At 40.6% G+C, this 19816-nt stretch overlaps 1 protein-coding gene across 2 annotated transcripts in view; it reads right to left on the reverse strand.

Annotated features, from left to right (window-relative positions):
• Nucleotides 1–19816, reverse strand: part of KCNQ1 (potassium voltage-gated channel subfamily Q member 1) — a 321505-nt gene that overhangs the window by 18565 nt on the left and 283124 nt on the right. The gene's annotated exons all lie outside the window — the stretch shown is intronic.

Raw genomic sequence — 19816 nt, forward strand, 5'->3', positions numbered from 1 at the left:
GCTCGAAAATAGCGCCCGTTACGGAGTGAACCCTCAGAAGAGGGAGCAAAAATAGCTGTAAATACAAACACAGCTCCAGGTCGTAAAGCCCAGCATACACAACCCCAAGCTCAGTCCTACTGCCAAACTTTTATCTGAGGTGCAAATCGCTATCGTGGGCTTGACTGCAGTTTGGAGTGTGGGATGTGCGGTGGTCCAGAGCTGCCCACCAGAGCCCTGAGCCACTCTGCTGCAGTCAGAGCTGCTCTCTCACTGCCTATGAGCAGAGCCTGATGGCTGTGAGCTGTGAGAGCAGAGAGGAGCAGCCCTTGCTGTGAAAAATGATTCAAATAGATGAGATAGAAGAGGGGTGGGACGGAGCTCGTATTTTCATTCCTGCTTTATACATATGGAGCCGAGATACAGAGGGATTAAATGTCTTGCCTGTGATCACACAAAAAGTATCTGGGGGCAAAAGCTAGGAATTGAACCAAAGTTTTCAAGTTCAAATAAACATCATCTTCCTTCATTAACCCTGTGCTCACTAACTACGAGGCTCACATCCCTAGTTGCAAGCTGAAGCATTAGAGCCACATGCTCCCTTTGGGTATGCAGGGCCTGAGCACAGGAGGCGAACAACGTGCACTGCAAGCATCTGTATTCCCACAGCACTACTGGCCTCGGGCTTTGCTTTAGAAAAATCAAACTCAGGGAAAAATAGTCCTGTATTTTGATTTCCTGTTCTGGGAAGGAAGTCCACATTCTGCTATTCCTCTGCAGATTTCTCTGTGCAAACAGCCACGGAAACAACAAACTGTTTCATGCTTCAGAAAAAAAAAGTAAATAATCACTTAATGGATTTCTCTAAACATCTGACCCGCAGCTCACACTTTCTTAGTAAAAAAAAAAAAAAAAGGAAAAAGGAGCATTTGTAATACCGTTCTACTAAAGAAGGAAAGAACAACATACTATTGTACCACTGTGTCTTCAGAAGACAAATGTTGCCACACCACCTTCCAGATTGCAAATCTTCAAAATAGGAATGCAGGCATCTCAAGGAAAGTCTAACAAGCTTAAAAAATAATAACAATAAAATGGGCTAAATTGTGTGTCTCTTCCTAATGTTCTTCTCAGAATGTCTGAAGCTTTTAGGCTGAAACATACCCCAAAACTTCAGTTTGAGAGGCCCAAAACAGAAAATCCAGGTTAGGTGGTTAAAACTGTACACCACAAAAACAAAGTCTTAAAATGTGAAAAGTCTTATGAAGACTTAGTAAGGATCCAAAGTACTCCCAACGCCCAAGAACAAGCAGGTGAGTACACATAATAAATCCCAAAAGATGTTTACATGGAAGACAAAACATGTTTTATTACTTGGCTTCAGAACTACATTTCTGCTTACCAGAGAAGAGGACTGCCATTACTTGCCCCCATCAGTAAGCACTTTCTGTTGTAAGGGAAATTATGGCATACCACCATTTCTTTATTTTGACGTATTTCAAGTGGAAAATTCAAATTATTGTAATTTGGAAATACCTACATGGTTTTAACTTCATAATGAATGTTGATAGTACGGAGACTGATCATTAAAAAAGAAAGTAAAAAACACACCGATGTGCCTAAAAGTAATGCAAAGACAACAAAATAGCCTATATGCTGCATTTCAGTGTCCTTGGATTAAAGTGGTTAACACAATGGAAAAGTCCAAACCAAGGATCACAAAAAAGACCTACTGAAAATGCTGTCAAAGTAGCACTCCTTGCGTGTGACAAACAGAAGTTTCTAATGGAAGTTCGTTTTTTTTTCCAGAATGCTATTTTTGCCACTTCCATCTGAACTATGAGATAAGGTGTTTAGGACTCTCTGCCATTTGAATAAAACCCCCACATGACAAAATGGGACCATTTCTCGGCCTTCACTTGCCATTAGCGTGCCCTTCCTGAGATGTTGACACAAGTGCCTGCTCATTTGGGAAGCACTTTGGAGCTGGCCCTGTAGAAATGCCTGTCATTAGGGCTATCAGTTTTAAAATCATTTACAAAACTGAAGAATTTCCTGTTTCTGTAAGTGGCTCTAACTAGCTCTTTCCAGCAGAAATCCCCGGAGAAGCAAATTGTTTTTCTCACTTGCAGAACTGCAAGTGCTATCGCTGCAAAAAAGCGCGATGGCCAAGAGGCCAAGAGTGGCCTTTGGGCACCTCTCTACCTCCAGCTTTGCCTAAGGTGAGCAGGAGTGAGCCCTGCCCATGAGCCCCCCACACTCTGTTTTGGGATCAGTGTGTGAAAATATGACAGGATGAGTATCTTCTAAACCAGTGAGGCCTTTACTATAGACTTTAAAAGGAGCAGAAGTACAGTCAAGGATAATATGTATATATATATATTTTATCCACAAAATATTTACTTTAGGATTATCCCAGGAGCATTCAGGTCAGGGATGGCCCTAGAGGCACTTTACTCTTAACAGTAAATTAGCGTCAATGAGAGTCTACTTTTTCAAGCTCCAATAAAAACAACAACAACAAAAAAGGTATCTCTCCAAGTCTTTCAGTTGTAGAAACTGATGGAAAACATGGAAAATAGAAACCCATCCAATTATTAGAGGTAAAAATTTTCCATTGAACTCCTCTGTTTTTCAGTTTTGGTGATATAAGAAACCACCTTGATTCTCTAGCCCAATTTGTTAGGCCAGTCTTGTACACATTGATCTGATTACCAGGGAAAATACAGAGGGGAAAGAAAACAGTATGAGCTGGTCATGTGGTTTTATGAGACGTGGGTTGAAAATCCTAGCCCTGATTGTCTCTTGGGGACTGTGTTGAACTCCGGCTTACCAAGAGTTTACCAAGAATACCCCAGCTCTAAAAGAAATGCTGTGAGATCCACAACTCAAACAATAACATCCAGCTCTGCCATGCAACATGAAATACTGGCACAACCACACAACCACTCCTGACCAGACAAACATCAGCAGAAACACCGTGTAGAGAGAATCTGACATAGAAAAGGAAGGTGCTGATGACTGCTGCAGGGAAAAGGCAGAGCCGTTCTGGAAAACACAGAGACGGGCTACTGCCTTTGGAATGGATCTTGCCTGGGGATTTCAGGATGCTCTGCACACTTCACACCAGTGCTTTCAACATTATTTGCATTTAAGGAGTCAGTATGGATAACAGTTCCTGGAAACAAGGGTATACCTCATGACTGAGATGCTCTGCGGAAACCTTTACCTCTGCTTCTTATCGGAATCTCTCCCTAGGCCGCCTGCCTGGCTCCTGTAGACCATCCCTAGGTATCCCTCCTCTTATGCGAGAGAGTCTTATATAGCATTTCGAATCCACTCTGTGCAATTAAGACATTGTTTCTGATATGAATGGTTCTCATTGCCACCAACCTCCTCACTCCTTTTCCCCCAAAAGAAAAAATCCTGGTTGAAAACCAAAACAAATAGTAGATTTTTATCACACAGAATTTGTTAATAATACTTTCCCTGAAATAGTTCCCAGGCCTTTCTTAATGCTCAAGTAAAGGCCCAAACATTTACGGCCAGCACTCTAAGCCAACTAATAATTTATTTGAGCCATACTGAAAAGCTCAAGAGGGATTTTGAATGAAAAATTTAGTGAATAAACTGATAGCCAAGTACCGCCTTGGAGCGCTGCCACTGTAATACAGAGGATGCACAGACCAAGATATATACTGAAAAACAGTCAATCAGATGATTGTTAAGTCTTGTCAATCTGAAGCAGAAAAGATAATGACTTTTAGTAAACTGTGAGCCTTAATATTTCCTGACTCCTGCGGCACACAGATGAGATGACTGGGTCTTAAAACTCCTACTGCCTTAAAGGAAAAAAGATTAAAAAAAAATAAAAAGATATTTCATCATTTGACAATAAGATAAGAAAGACAAAACTCTGCTTTCAGAATTTCATGGGAAACTTACTACATGGAGAATTCCCAAAGATTTTACTGAGTGTTAGAGAATATGCACGCACAAACTAAGGATGAAACTTTTTCATATTTGATCAGCAGAAAAGAAAAACCAGATTTCTTTTTAAGTCACTTCAGGACTTTTAAAATTGCCCTGGGGTAGTTAAAGATGATCTTCAGGGCTGAGGCCTCCATGTTGCCAAATGTAAAATGAAACAATTGTCAACTCTTACAGCTCTTTTTAGAAGTGAAGAATTTCAGGGCATAGAAAGAAACAATCTTCCCAACTTAGCAGTTTTTTAAAGATTTCTTTAAATTCACTATTTTGCAGCATCGTGAACTTAGGACTATGGAAAAGGTTGTTCTCTAATTGAAAAGGTATTTTTCTTCCTCTTTTTTTTTTTTTTTGGTTTGTTTTGTTTTGTTTCATTTTTTCACCATATTGGGCAGGTAAAAGAATGACAGAATCATGGAATCACAGGGGCTGAGAGTGACCTCAAGAGATCGAGTCCAACCCCCCTGCTAAAGCAGGTTCTCTCCAACATGTCACACAGGTGGGTGTCCACACGTGTCTTGAGTATCTCCATAGAAGGAGACTCTACAGACTCTCTGGGCAACCTATACCAGTGTTTGTCACCCCTACTGTAAAGAAGGTCTCTCGCATGTTTGTATGGAATTTCCTATGTTCAAGCTTTAAGCCTTTACTCCTTGTCCTATTGCTACGCACCACTGAGATGACCCTGGACTCATCCATTTGCCTCCTTTCAGATATTTGTAAACATTTATCAAATCCCCTCCCCATCTTCTTTTCCATCAAAAAGTAATACAGAAAAATAGTCCTTGCAATTTACTGCACGGTAGTTTGTTTCCAGTATTGCAATAGATTGGAGCTTTGAGTTCCCCATGGCTTTGCCTTGGACTAAGAGGACTGGTTTAGCCTCGATTTGAACCTGCTGCTTACAACACACTGTAAGCCCTCCCCATACAGCAGACTTTTAGCAAGGGCTGATTGAAAAAGAGTGAAATATTTTATATTTGTGTATTTCTTTTTACAAACAATTTTGAGTGCAAAACGAAAGAATTTATATCCCGTGAAGACAAAAGAATTCTGCTACTCTTTTACCCTCTTTCTGGCTTGCATATAATGCAAAAAAGATGTGAGAAATGTCAGTTTTAGCATATGAAGAGATTGGATGTCAAAATTGTTATGGTCTTCGCAGCTTTACTGCACTGGGCTCCTCCTAAACAGTCTGCCCCATTAACCACCTTGGGGATGTTCTGTGCATAAGTGCATGCACATGGGCATATTTAATTGATTGTTTCACCTTCTGAACTACTCAGAGATCTGGAAATTGCTTTCAATAAGCAAACAAAGAGTTGGAATCATCTCTGGAACTTATCTGAGAGTCTGGAAACTCCAGCACTGAGCTAAATATACCAGGAAGCCCGAACTTGTAATTCAGCACTTCTGTTTCTAACTACAACCCAGAATCAGAGATGAAATTACAAGGAAAAACAATTTATAGTTGAAAACAATTCAAGGATAATTTAGCAAGGCTAAGGGTTTCATGTATCTCAGCTGTACCTTCACTGCGTACATTTAAAACCTCAAGATGCATGCCATTAGCCATGCACTGCACTCATCTGTATTTCCCAGGATGCACAGAGTTAAGCACAAAAATTGGTTACGTCTGGGCTCTAGAGCACATTCCATCTGAGAGCTGCAAAACAACACTAAGAAAGATGCTGTAATAATTAAAACTATACAGCTTGGGCTCATGAGATTTGGTTTAGTAGGATCTTGAGTGAATTGTTTGAGAGAGGTCTCTGAAATATGTAAAGAATTTAACTACTAGTCCCTTAGTTTCACTTCAGTTTTCCATCCTCAGCTGTGCACACTCTTCCCTGTTGCCACAGTTTCCAAAGCGAAACATGCTTCCATGGCTCGTAATGACACTGGTGTGGACATAAATGCCTTTTGTCAGCTGAGTGGTCACCTTGGGCCAAGAGCAGCCTACCAGCTTCCTAGGTGGGAAGAAAACAGATTTACAATTGCAAACGTGGAGTTAAGCCTCCTAAATAGAAATGAACTGGAAGCAAACTTCTGAACTTGAGGAAAGTTTAAATCTGCCTTTTCTCAACTCACAGCACTCTGACTCACTGCTCATCTCAATGGCTCACCACGGTTTAGGGAGACAGGGAATAATATTTTTATTATTCCCATTCTACAGATGGTCGAATTGAAGCCCTGCAAGGTTTATTGACTTACTCCAAGTTGCACAGCATGCTTGAATGGAAGCAGAACCCCAGCTGGCCCGATTCCCACTCCTATGCTTTTAATAATTACACGATATTTGCTCCCTTTAACATCTGATTATTGCTCTAACCAGCATCAGAGTTTATACTTGCATTATTTAAGCTCCATTTTGTCATGATACTGAGACAAAACCATACATCTGCGGACAGAAATTTGGTTTCTTTTATATACATGCAAACAAGCATACGGTCAGTGAGAGAATTCTGGCACTGAGAAAATTCCGCCTGTGTTTTCATACTCACAAGGTGAATTAAACCGAGAGCAGAAATTAGCTGTCAGTGTCCTCACCTTATTTACTGCAAAACTAATAAAACATCACATTTTAGATGCTTGTTACCGCATACTCCTGTTAGCGTATCGCCTCCCCAAGTACCAAGGACTAAGCAACTAACGCAGCACAGTGATGTTTTCACCGTATGACTCTGTTGCTTAAGCAAATATGAAATAGTTGGATCTTGGCTGAGGTTGTTATATAACAGCAGGAACACTGCTGAAGCATCTTCCAAAAGTGAGTTATTTATCTGGCCAGGGAGCTTTATTTTTTCTTTCTTTCTGTGCACACTCATGAACCTGACCCAACTTGTTTCCAGAAAAGAATTTGTGATTGTTGTTGCCAAACAATGACTGCAATCATTTTTCTCCAGCCATACATTGAAACTGTGGGGAGGGTGAGGGGGAAGGAAGAGAGGGAGGAAGAAAAAAGCTCTTTTGTTTGAAAGTGTGAAGAGCTCTGTCGAAACATGTCTCTTCGGGGTAGTTTTAAGCTACAGAACTGATAAGAAAAAAAACAGCCTAATGATTTCCTTCTGCTCAGTGTGCCTACCCCTCTGAGCTTTTCCTTCTGCTCCTGGTGCACATTAGGAGTGAGATAACTCTTGATAAAAGCACCTCCCATAGCTCAGCGGTGATTAATACATTCAGTACACTCGGGTTTCCGGGTGTTACAACTCTCGACAAAAACACTGCGCCTATAATTCCTTCCATAGTATTCCTCTGCACTTCCCCAAAGGCCTTCTGTCTCCATGCTGAATTTTCTGAGCGTCTCAGCCTATCTCTGCCGATCAGGCTGTCCAGTCCCAAACTTCTGGACTGCGAAGGAAGAGCTGATGCTTATTTAGGGGGGCTCTCTTCCATTCAGAGCCTGCAACTTATGGGCTGGGGGAACCGATGCTGGCCAGAAACCAGCACTGAGAGGTTTTAATGAGAAAAATGTCTTAACGGCCTAGAAATAAAACCAAGGGAGAACCTTAAGAGTCAGAGAGGGAGTTAGCTTGCTGCTAATACATCTCAGTTCACACACAGAAAAAAAATGAAGAAAAAGTATGACACAGAAGTAAAAAAGGGAGTAGGTTGCAACAGCAGTGTGCAAGAAGCTCTCTAGTGCAAGGAGAGGAGGAAAACAAGCCAAACTGTTCTTTCCACACTCATTAATTAAATAAATATCATTCTCGCCAAAAAGTTGCCAGCCACCTTTAAGCTGAAGCATAACGTGTTCGCACTGGATCAGCCGAGGAACGTAGCAGTTCCTGTCCATTCCTGCTTACAGATTATTATTATTTTTTTTAATTAAAAATAAAGAAAAATAATCCATTGCTTTGGAAACAATTTTCTGGTGTGTGACTACCGTAATGCATAATAAATCAGCCTGCTTAATCTTTTCATGAAAGATGAACAAAATAGATTGGTCTTGTTTGAGTTTTTTTTTGCTATAAAGGAGCTGGGCCTAATCCCTTCATGACAAGTATAGGATCTGTTCATACACTACTTTAGCCATTCTTCGGGGGGAAAAATGTATCTAACCTCTGGAGCACCCATGCTGCTAATCTCAACACTTAGACTGGTTTCTATCCTACGTTAGGCTAATTTCTGTAAGCTGGGTTTCTTTTCCCTTGGTGAATATTTCCAAAGAAACAAGCTGTAATGTACAACCAGAAGTAATGGTACAGTTGGCCCGAGGAAAGGGGATTTTCTGGTTTGGATGACACGCAGCCACTGACAGGCACCGCCTGTCGATGCAGTGAGCATCACCATTTTCCCATCCTCTGTTAAGCTGCAGTGTCTCACTTTCTCAAATGGAAACAATACTGTGTACATGACCTGCCTTGGGGATGCAGCTTGGGATCAAAAAGCTGTGCTACGATACAAGGGAGAGGCTTGAGGGGACTGGAGATTAACTCCAAAAAGGAAGGAAAAATTTTTACCCTTTCCCTCCTGTGTGCATCAAGGACCACATTTTTTTCCTTCCCACTTTGTTTAAAACACGAATAAAAGCAGTTTTCTCCCCCTTTTTAATACAGAAAGCTGCGTTAAGGATACTTCTCCCACCAATCCTACTCAAATTCATCAGTTACTCCTACAGTAACTTAAAGAAAAACAGGCAGGCTGAGAGATGCAGGCTCATGTGGATGAAAGTATCACATCATCAAGAAACTCGATACATTCTTCCTTTACAAAGTATCTATCAACAGTCTCGGGACATCTGGAAACTCTCATTTTCCTTCTGAAAAGGTTTTACTTCTATTTTCGTCAGCATTACAAGCAATTTTAGCTTTCATTATTTCTTTTTTTTTTTTTCAACCAAGAGAAAAAAAAAAAAAAACAAAAAACCCATCAACCTTCAAAATCCAGAAGCGTTTTCATGGCCTTAAAGAATGGCCACGAAGAACTTCAGAGGTTTTGTTGGACACCTGACATACACAGAGGCACAGAGTAGGTGATGGTAAGATAAACCTATGGCACTGAAGGAGCCAAAGGAATGGTCCAACGTGTGCCACTGCTGATACCATTTTCCTCTTCACGGCCTCTCTTAAGGATGTGGGAGAGGAATAACCACCTGGTCGTGTTCTGTCAAACCAATGAGGATGGGGAGTTTGCTACTGACAATCTTCTTCTCTGGAGATATTCAAGACCCACCCAGACACCTACATCTGTGACCTGCTGTAGGAGCTGCTTTAGCAGGGGGTTGGGCTTGATGATCTCTAGAGGTCCTCTCCAACCCCTACAATTCTGTGATTCCGTGACTATGTGATCATTTGCCCAGGGTAGGGTAGTCTGCTTACGTTTCCACGTGCAGCCCAGTGTCCTGGTGTCTAACCAGGCCACCCTTCTGCTGACCTCTTGGGTCAGATGACTTCCCTGTTACCTAGATGACATTCAGAGGCCAGCAGGACTCAACTGGAAAGCAGTATTATTTTTACTATTAGGTTTTCTACTGCAAACTGTACAAACTTCACACACTGAGCTCTGCAGATGTGTCAGCGCACTGCTGTTTTTGCACTACACGCGATGATAAATCACGGATCCCAAACCAACTTCTGTCCTTTACAGAAATTTCCTGTTCAGAAAGCCCTCCTGTGCCTGATAGGTTCATCAGCTGCTGGAGAGATTTTGAATAAACCGTTCTTTATTTATGATGTGCCATTCACTTCTCTGGACATGTGTTCTGCTTAATTTTACAGCTGTAGAAACCCTTCAGTAAACAGATTCTTATTCAATCACGGCCTAGGACAAGGGCATCTGAGTCTGCTGTTATTCCAGGAGCAGAGAAGTGATGGATAGAATGGCAGAGCACTGAGGCTTAGATAGTGTACACTACTGCAAACAGTCCTCATGTATTTCACACCAAATACTATCTTCTACATACTTACATGTCATGAGCAAGCCACTTTGTAAACCAGTGCTTGGCCAGTGTACATTTTTGTATTAATTAAGTACAACACTGGGAAATAACATCGTAAGCTCCCTGCTCACATAGCTAACGGCTAGATTTTGTGAAGGGAGTTATTCAGATGAGTAATAGCCTCCAGCTAATCTTTTCCTGAAACCATACAGAAAGCAATAACCTTGCATGTCTGAGCCAGCTGCCCCTTCCACTTACATCTCCAGCTTCCTTGACAGTAAATTTATTTTTCCTTTTTATCAAAGAACTCTTAATTGACCATTTTGCAGGGGCCAATGGAGCATTTGAATTGTGTTCTTAAAACATGTACAAAAGAAAATGATCTGAAACCACAGGGCAGGCAGAAAACCTTGCACTGAGTACGTACACTAACAAGGCTAACAAGCACATATATCAGCGTATATAATTTCTAAAGGACACAGGGAAAAGTTCAGAAATCATTCTGGTTCTACACAATAGCTCAAACCAAAGGTAGATTTACTTTTATCTTAGTTAAAAGGCACCAAGGAAAACCCCTTCTCAATCATAAGTGAATGATTACAAGATACTTGCAGAGACACACATTTTCCATTTCAAATCCTTTCTTAAAAGTCAGTGTCACAGGTATGAAGTCTATGGCTCAGTGTCTACCCCAGCACTCTTTTGAACTTAATTCCCTATGAATAACCCCAAATCTTTCTAGGGAAACAGCAGATCTGATCTCAACAACAGTAAACCTTGAGAAGCTTAAGAACCAAAGAAAAGCTGCTGCATGGAAATGCTATGTCTGTGTACACTAGAGCTCTTCACATGTTTAAACTATGTATGTAAACAGTAACAATCACTTTCACTTCTATTGTACATTTCTTACCATAGCTACAGGTGAGACTAATCTGATCGGGACTGCAGGAGAGAAAACAAGGATTCAAAGAAAAGTGATGAAGCTGTAGAAAGGATAAGAAAATAAGACATTTGGGGAGTGGCTGAGGGAACCGGGGGTGCTTAGTCTGGAGGAGAGGAGGCTGAGGGGACATTTCATCACTGTACAACTATCTGAGAGGAGGCTGCAGCAGGAAGATGTAGGTCTTTTTTTCTTTTTTCAGGTGACATGACAGGATGAAAGGAAATGACCCCAAGTAGTGCCAGGGCAGTTTGGATTGGGATATCAGGTAGAATTTCCTCATGGAAAGGCTGGCTAGGCATTGGAAAGGGCTGCCCAGGGAAGTGGTGGAGTTGCCATCCCTGGAGGTATTTAAGAGAATGGACATGATGCTTAGGGACATGGTTTGGTGGTGGACTTAGTAGTTAGGAGCATGGTTGGACTTGGGGGTCTTTTCCAATCTAGGTGATTATGTAATTCTAATCCAAATGTAATCCAAGCGACAACAGGCAAACAGGTGGAGAACAACAAGGATGCAGCAGGGAGCAGGACAGGCAGTGCGTGCAGTTTTATATCGTCTTCAGTTTTACAGCGGGATCTGGAAAAGCATGTAGCAGCATATATGTACACATGTATTTATTAGACAGGGTACAAAAGGGCGTCTCTATTAATCTAAGAAGTAGGTGATTTGAGCTGGTGTAAGTGATGAACCGAAGGCAAGGTGACAGACAGGAAGGAAACAGACCGCAAACAGTCTTGAAAATCAATACAAGTGCCATATGCTCAGTATGATGGCAAAAGAGTTAGAAGGCTGAAATGTCAAAGCTGTAGGCTTGGAAACATCAGCAATAGATACTTTCCTGAATTAATACAGGGTAGCACCTTTTCTTGTAACATAAGAAAAAGAGGTTTTCAGTAACTGAGATTTAGATGGCAACAATGCCTAAACAAATCTTAGTATTATTTAACAACGGTAATTAATATTGTGCCACAGAACTGAAAACAAAACTAGAAACATTAGGTTGGATTTTCATCAAGAGCAATCCCAATTTCCAGTGGATAAGTGTTGTCACAACAGCTTACACCTATCAATTTTTAGGTCCTCACAATTCAACAACATCAAAATGCTTATAAAACGTATCCAGGTTTTGAAGAGGTTACTCTGACTTGCTTGGGAAAGAATAAGTTGAGTGATGCTTGTAATAGCATTCAAGAAAAGTCACGGGCCTGTCTACAACGTTACTTAGTTTTGCTGCATACAGTTCTGTACTGTAAAAAAAAGTACATTTTAAACATGCTGGCATCTGGTGTCCATAACTCATGTTACAAATGTTCACAATTACTGTTGTGTTTACTTCTGTTTGTTGTTTTTGTTCTTGTGAAGTTGATTTATACTAGCACCGACAATAAGAAGTAGGAAGAAAAACAAAGTTTTCGCCATGTTTAGTTTATCCACTTTGTGATGGCTATTGCAAAGACAGTTGGAAGTGTGAAGGAATCACCCATGGAGTCCGAATCGTGAATTGGATTTTACTAAGAAATGGCTTAAGTACTCTCTGGCAACTTGGAAGCTCAAGTGGAAAAGACTGGAAGCTCTGAAGAAGATTTCACCTTCTTCATGGTTTGTGCCTTCCATCAGGCTCAGCACAGACTGCAGTCATCTGTACTTCTCTCTCAGTATAGCACATTTCATAAGATGGACTGACAGTATGAGCCTTTAAAGCATGTTTTCATGTATCACTGTATCAGCATACAGGTATACGTCCCAAGAAATACATGTTTTACATCTAGAAGTGATGAAACAGTTATTTGACAGACAAGATGATGTTTCTAAACTGTAGAAGAAACTCCACCCACTCAGCCTTTACAAACCAGCAAGTAAGTTAGGGAGAACCAAACATCACATAAAGCCTTCCTTTTTCATTTCTAGGAAAGGCTTATTGTTCAACATGACAAAACCTTAACAAAACCTTTCACAGAGTAATTATTACGGGGTTAAATATAATAGCAGATCCATGTGTCAAAACACTGCGTGCTTTTGGGAAAGTACTTTTTTCTTCACAATGCTGAGGACACTGAAAGACTCAACTGTAAAACAGAAATGTGGTGATTTCTTTTTGTTACAGTATGAATCTGCTCTGGATATAACACAATTCAGCACCTCTGGAGCAGCACTGTGTGAATGGTCGAAGTTACCGTCCAAGGTGTATAAAGAAATGTGAACTATTTGCCAAGAAAAACTGGAGAATAAGCTATTTCTCAATTATTCAACTTTCAGAAGGCTCTTTCATCAATAAACTCAAATTAAGCTAAAAAAAGACAATATTATTGCTTATAAGAAATGCTATGCCACTGCTTGCGGGGTGGAACTTGTTTTAAAATTGAGATTATCTTCAAATAGCCTCTGTTCCTTTTACAAGATCAAATTTCCAGCCATGTCAGCTACTACTGCTCACACGGCAAATGACTGCTAGAAGTAGATGAGGCTTTGAAACCCTGCAGGACTCATTATGTGACAACACCACTGGTGGGAAATGTAACGTAGTTTGAATTAGCTATTTTCATTTTATGTGCCTTATGTAACAATAGCTGTCCATTCACGTGGAAAATTCACATTATTGTATACCATGTTAACCGAGAAATACAACCTACGGACACTTTGTGTTTCTACTGCTTTTTCATCCAAAGGATAATCACTGTGATGCATCCTTTAAACTCTTACCACGGAAGTATGACTTTGCACTGTAAAATCTCACCAGTACACTACAGCAAACTCTGGAGATGAGCAACACAGAAATTCCTTGAAGCTGGGGCTTTATAGTCACACTTTGTTTGTAGTTCTTAACTATGTTATAGCTCAACTGTTCCCAAATTCTGAGAGAATTCAAACCAAAGTATTGGCTTATCATCAAGTCATACCTTTAAAATAATATTTATTCAAATCATTGAATATATTTCCCTTGACTTCCATGAATTTTAAGCCAGCCCCATAACCTAACAATCTCTGACCCTCCCTATTAATTACAAAATGAACATATTTTCACAATACAGTGCCTCTGTTCAACAGAAGAATGGAATGGCTCCACATTGCTCACTTCAGAGACAACAAAATTCTTATCTTTTCTCTCATTTTAAAGACAAAAACTTATTGAGTTTATGGACTCAGAGGTATGACACCCAGAAACCAACAATATATCTGTTTGTGGTATTGTAAGCACCCTGAATATTAGACTGTGAGAGAGGCTGGAGAATGGGAAGGGGGATAAAAACCTCTAATACGTGAAGACATACACTTTTTAGGAGTAGGCTATGGAAGTTAGCATTCACTAATCATAGGAAAGTCTTATGTTTATGCATTCAACATGATTTTTTTTTTTAAGGATTCCCTTTGGTTGTTTTATTTTTGGAACCTGCAGAAAGCTGAATTTGGCAACCAAGCAATCTAAGTGAATTGTATTCCCGATGTTAAGCAGCCAATATCAGTACCAAATCATCTTTATATAACAAATCCACTACAAAACCCATCATGTTAGATGACACAAACCAAAAGCCAAGGCACATCCTTGGATAAATCTAGTATATTTAGGTCATGTTTGGTGCTAGATTTCTCTTCCTTGGAGGTTCAGTAAAGCCTTATCAGCATACCAGGATGGAAATAGCTGTAATTAATTACTGGAAAACAGAGATTTACATAACAAATACTTCTACCAGGAAAGACATACCAAAAGCTTTCCTACACCTAAAATTCTGAGATCAGTATATAATAGCAGTCAATTATACAACAACAGAAAGACTTTGCATTTCACCTGTTTATTCCCAGAGTTACAGATACTGGCTCACAAAACTGCTTGAATCTGGAGAGGTAAACAGACAACTTCTGTCTCTCCTCATCCTGAAATATCTCAGTTTTCTAAAAATTCAAATACGTACATCTCTCCCATGAATAAAATTTCCACTGCCTGCAAATCTTTGTAGTAGAGGTAGCTTTTATTAAACTGCACCTTGCAAAATCCAATGGCTAAATGACTTGGGTGTCATTGAAGCCCAAGGTTTCTAAATCTTTTGCCAAATGGTAATAAACATGCCTTCCTCCAGGCAAGAAGGATCAGATGCAAAATCCTCTTCCTTCTGCTCCTGAAGAAATGACAGACTTGAGCTAGGAAATGAGCTCACTTCTGCAGGGCACGCTCCACTTCACTTCAGACACAGGCCTTCTTTGTGATTGCAACACCCGAAGTTGAACGGCTTCATTTCAACCACAGTAGTCATTCCAGTCATCATAAAACTCAGGGCGCTGACTCATTCAACTAACCAATGGCTGTTCCATATGGCAACATATGGCTCTTAGTTTTGGAAAGCAAATTTTAACATTATAACCCTCACGAGGGAAATCAGTTTGGCAGTCTAGAGTACCATTTCCTATCATTATGGGGTTAAGGACATACTAAGTGGGTCTCATGATCTATAGAAATCTCATTAAGTGGATGTATACATAAGCATAATGATAATTAAATACTTTTGGTGGAAATGTGGCAGCTCCAACTACCCCATGTTTCTGCACTGATTATGATCTTGGAAAGAAACACCTGCTTGTCAAGGGAGCCTTCTCCAAGAAAGCAGAATAAAATAATAGAAACAGTTTGGTAATTCAGTGGCTCAATTAACCCAACTAGCACCATCACCAGTCATTGCCTCATCCACTACATTGGACAGAAGCTCACACTCAGAAACACGGTAGTTTTATGGCTGAATGTAGACTTCCTATAAACTATTTCAATCCATCGGATGACATAATTTCCAACAAATAAGGGACTTACTAAAAAGAAGCCAAGAACAATTTGACTTCAAGCAGAGCATATTTTAAAATTTCCAGTGCAAAGAATTAATCATACTCATAAGAGTTAAGAATATTTCTTGAGATTGAAGAATATTTAAGATGGAAGACTCCCTTTCTCCAGAACAGTCCTCTGTTGGGGGAGGAGGGTAAAGCTGGCATAGGTTATGATATCACACCAGTCTCCTATGAAAGGCAAGTGCTGTGTGGAGGAAGCCTGACCAAAAGCTAATGATTATTTGTGGAGCAAAATGCTCCTTAGCTGATGCTGTATGGGATTGAGATTGAGACTACCTGAAGTCTGCTCCTTGTAATCCCTGAACTCCAGGGCACAGACCACCTTTTCAACTACCTTTCTATGCTTTCAGCTAGATCAGGTGAAGTACTGGCTCCAGAGGAGAACTGCTAATGCTGGTCAGATGTCACAAAATGCATTACAGAAGTTATTTACATAAAATACTGGGAATGGGGGAAACTCAGGTTCAGATCTGTCCTCTGTACAATCCAAATCCAGAGCCAGCCTGTCATTTCCCAAGTGATGGCCCAGTCACACGACATTTCAAAGCACCAGAGCATCCTCTTCGTGCAAAACAAAGTGACAACATTCATTGTGGCACAGATTTCAACCACAGCCCCATGCAAGGCATGAGAGTGCTCCCAGCTACCCTAAAGGAGGCAAGAGGGGCAGGTCACTTTGTTTCTGGTTTTCCAGGAATTACAACCTGCATCTGAGAATCATCTTCCCATTAAAGCTCTGTTGAAAATGGCACGTTCTGGATATTTTTTTTCCTTCTATTCAGTTTCTACTAATTTGACACTCTCTGAGGGAGAAAAACCAACAGCAAGTTGCTGGAAAATTCTTAAGCAGCTCTTGTTACAAAGCACGGCAGTGCCAAACCCAGGAGCAGGATCCAGGGAGTCCAGCGAACGGTCACAGCTCTAATCACTCAGCTGCATGCCTTCATGCTACTAATTTGTCATAGAAAAACAGATGGTGACGGCGGTAAGCTGGGCCAGATTCTTACACCTCCTTAACATTTATTACTTGTAGTACAACAGCATCTTTGGGACTCAAGGAAGCTTGGGGCCCTGTTCTGCTAGGCACTGTACAAGCACAGAGTAAAACACAGCCTCTGCTCTTAAGAGCTTCCTAAGAGACTAAATAGACAAGATAGATAAAGCAGCAAGGAATAGAAGTGGTTTGCCTGATGTCAAATAGGAAGAGCTTGCAGAGGTAGGAACAGGTCTCACATCACAAGTCAGCACATTTCCACTTGTGCAAACCCCCTTTGCAGAGAAACAGCTGTGACCATTAAATCACTTGCTGAGCCTTCAAAAACTTTAATACAACTCATCACTCTGCAGCTCTCCCGTGTACTTTTTTGACAAAGATACCAATAGAAGTTCACCAGTACTGCAAAGATCAACATCCTCAATGCCGTGATTCCCAAGGACACAACGATCCCAGACCATGGTAAAATGAAAGGACATTCACCCCCCCCAAAAATACAGGTGGTTCATGCACAAAGTTGCATTAAAATACATTGAACTGTAGGACTAGAGAAAGAATCTTCCTTCAGTAGAACCCCCACACCATGCAAACTCAACTGGCCGAAGGCTGAGAAACCCTTTGCATTCTGATGCTTTGCTCTTATACCAAGTTCACTCAAGACAGGCTGAGTCCACTTGAATGTCTCCCATACTATGCATTCATAAAAATATTCAGCAGATGCAGGAGCATATGTGTGAAGTTTTAAAGGTTAAAAGAACTGTCTTACAACGACAGCATTATTTTTCAACTGGAACTGGCTGAAATGTAATCTATGGGAGGCAACAGCAACCGCAATGATGTTCGTTATGTTTCATAACACATTTATTCTACTCATGTTGACAAAAAATGATAAACTTTCACAAGCATTTTGGTAGAGACCAATTAGTAACCGCTTTTCCAGAACCTCGTGAAAAATCAAGTGTTTTCTAAGGGTTTCAAATGTAATTCAAAAGTTTTATTGCAGGCTTGCTCAGCTCTATCAGCTACATAGATTTGCCTTTTGACCAATACATCCACTCTCATGTCTCATGGTAAGCAGGGAGCTGAGACATAAAGAAACAAAGGCTCACTGATCCCAGAAGTGAAATTGGTTTTGATTCCCAACACACTCTGGAGGTCCCTATTTCTAGGAGACTTTAGATGACAGGAAGATAAACTCATACAAAATTAGTCCAGGCTACGTGACAACACAGCTTTGCCTAAAATAATGCAGGAAAATATTGTAAGATTAGAAACTGAATCTGACATGAGAGTCCAAGGGGTTTTAAACTGCGAGCTATCTTTGTTAGCTAACTATAATAACTAAATAAGGCATAAACACGAAACATATCGCAGATGTGATCAACATCCCCCCTCCTACCCTTCAGATATTGTATTCCTATTTGATGAAGAACAAAAGATAAGGAGAAACCATTTTTGAGCAGAAGTTTGGGAAACAGTGGCCGTAGCTCCATCAGCAAGTGATGCAGCACAATTGAGGTAGATTGGCAGAGCAGAATGGAGCTGTCACCACCACAATACGCACTTAAAGAGGAGTTTGCTCCGGACTAACATTAGTCCAGTCCTAAGGAGGGAATGCCTGTTCAGGGGTGGGAGTGCACTCAGTGTACTCCTACAGTGTATTTACAGCTTGGTTTCATTCATAATTTTCCCATGTTCTCTGTGCTGCAGAAAAACAAAATCATAATAAGGTGGATTGTCAGATGATTGCTTCAGAATTGCATTCCTGCACTGATTCAGAACACCAAGGCAACCAGAGAGACCTGCACTGTAGTATTACCACAGATTTTTTTAAGGTAAACAATACCAAATCATTTAGCATTCAAATTGACATTGGGTTTTGTTTAAAAACAAGAAGTAAACAAAGTCAAAACTCTTAATATCCTTAGGATGGCTTTCATTGCTATTTAAATGGACTTTTCTCCTAGAGCTTTTGCAATTCCCATCAGTAAATTGCGAAGCTGGAAAGAGGATCTTCACTATAATAAGGTTTGACAAGTTAAACTCCCTCGAACTGAGAATAAAATCAAAGATTCAGAAACAGATGTATTATGGTGGGATATCACAAATAAAAATAAAATTAAACAAAAAAGTGTCAATCTTCCTTTAAAATTATTGAAAGAAGCTTGCCAAAAAATGGGCACATTGACAGGTTCTTGTAGCTGATCTCCTTGGTCAGTTTACTACTCCATGTCACCATCCACTGATTGCCCATTCTTATGTTACACTGAGCATGGCAAAAACAAGAGTTTACAGAAGAATCTTGGGCTCTTTCCATTAACAGCATCTTTTTCTTCCGCTCTTTGCTATTTACTATTGCAATAGTTACAGCACATAAGGCTATCACTAGATATTCTTGAAACAGGAGGATTAAAAAAGGCTTTCTTGGCACTTGGCTAGGAGGGAGCAAAATGCTTCTCTTTGTGTGTGGACACTGCCACACACATAGTACAACTGCTGCCATTTCAGGCTGTATATCTGCCCAGAGTTTGACTTGGGATGCAATTTTAAAGCCCCCGGGCACCTCCAGTAATGCAGAAAACGTCTGGTTGTACATGAACAGTATGTCATGGAGTGAGACATTAAAGACACTGATTTTGATCTATAAATCTCTGCAGCTAAGAGAAAAAGGGGAGGAACTACCATGTTCATAATTGCCTGCAGCCCTAGAGGCAGCTGGATCTGAGTCCTAGCAAGAAATATCGAGTGGATTGCGGGTGCTGGCATTGGGGAGTGGTTTCTTGCTGGCATGGGAGATGGGTGTTGATTCAGTGCTGGCACATTCTTCCTCGGTACCCGTGTAAGTTATACCCTCTATCACCTCTCAATGAGTACATAACTATGGCAGAAGGCCTTTTTGTTCCTCTCTCATGGTAAGGAATCATTTCCATTTTGCCTGCAAGGCTGTGAGCTATCTAGGACAAGAGGAAAAAAACAACTCGGTAATGCATTCTGTTTCTCTAAAGTGATCCTCGGCCTCCTGTAGCCTCACTCAGAGAGGGAATGAGGTGCTGTGGTCTGCAGATCAGGGGGAGGCTGGGTGCACAGGGACCCACTGCCTTGGCTTCCATCCTGTGCCAATGAAACAAGAAGCTTGCCAGTATACATTTGATATTTTCAGGATTTATGACACGCATTTAACAGCCAACAAAAGATGACATTTGT

The sequence above is a fragment of the Gallus gallus genome, chromosome 5, assembly GCF_016699485.2.
Source record: "Gallus gallus isolate bGalGal1 chromosome 5, bGalGal1.mat.broiler.GRCg7b, whole genome shotgun sequence".
Classification (NCBI taxonomy): domain Eukaryota; kingdom Metazoa; phylum Chordata; class Aves; order Galliformes; family Phasianidae; genus Gallus; species Gallus gallus.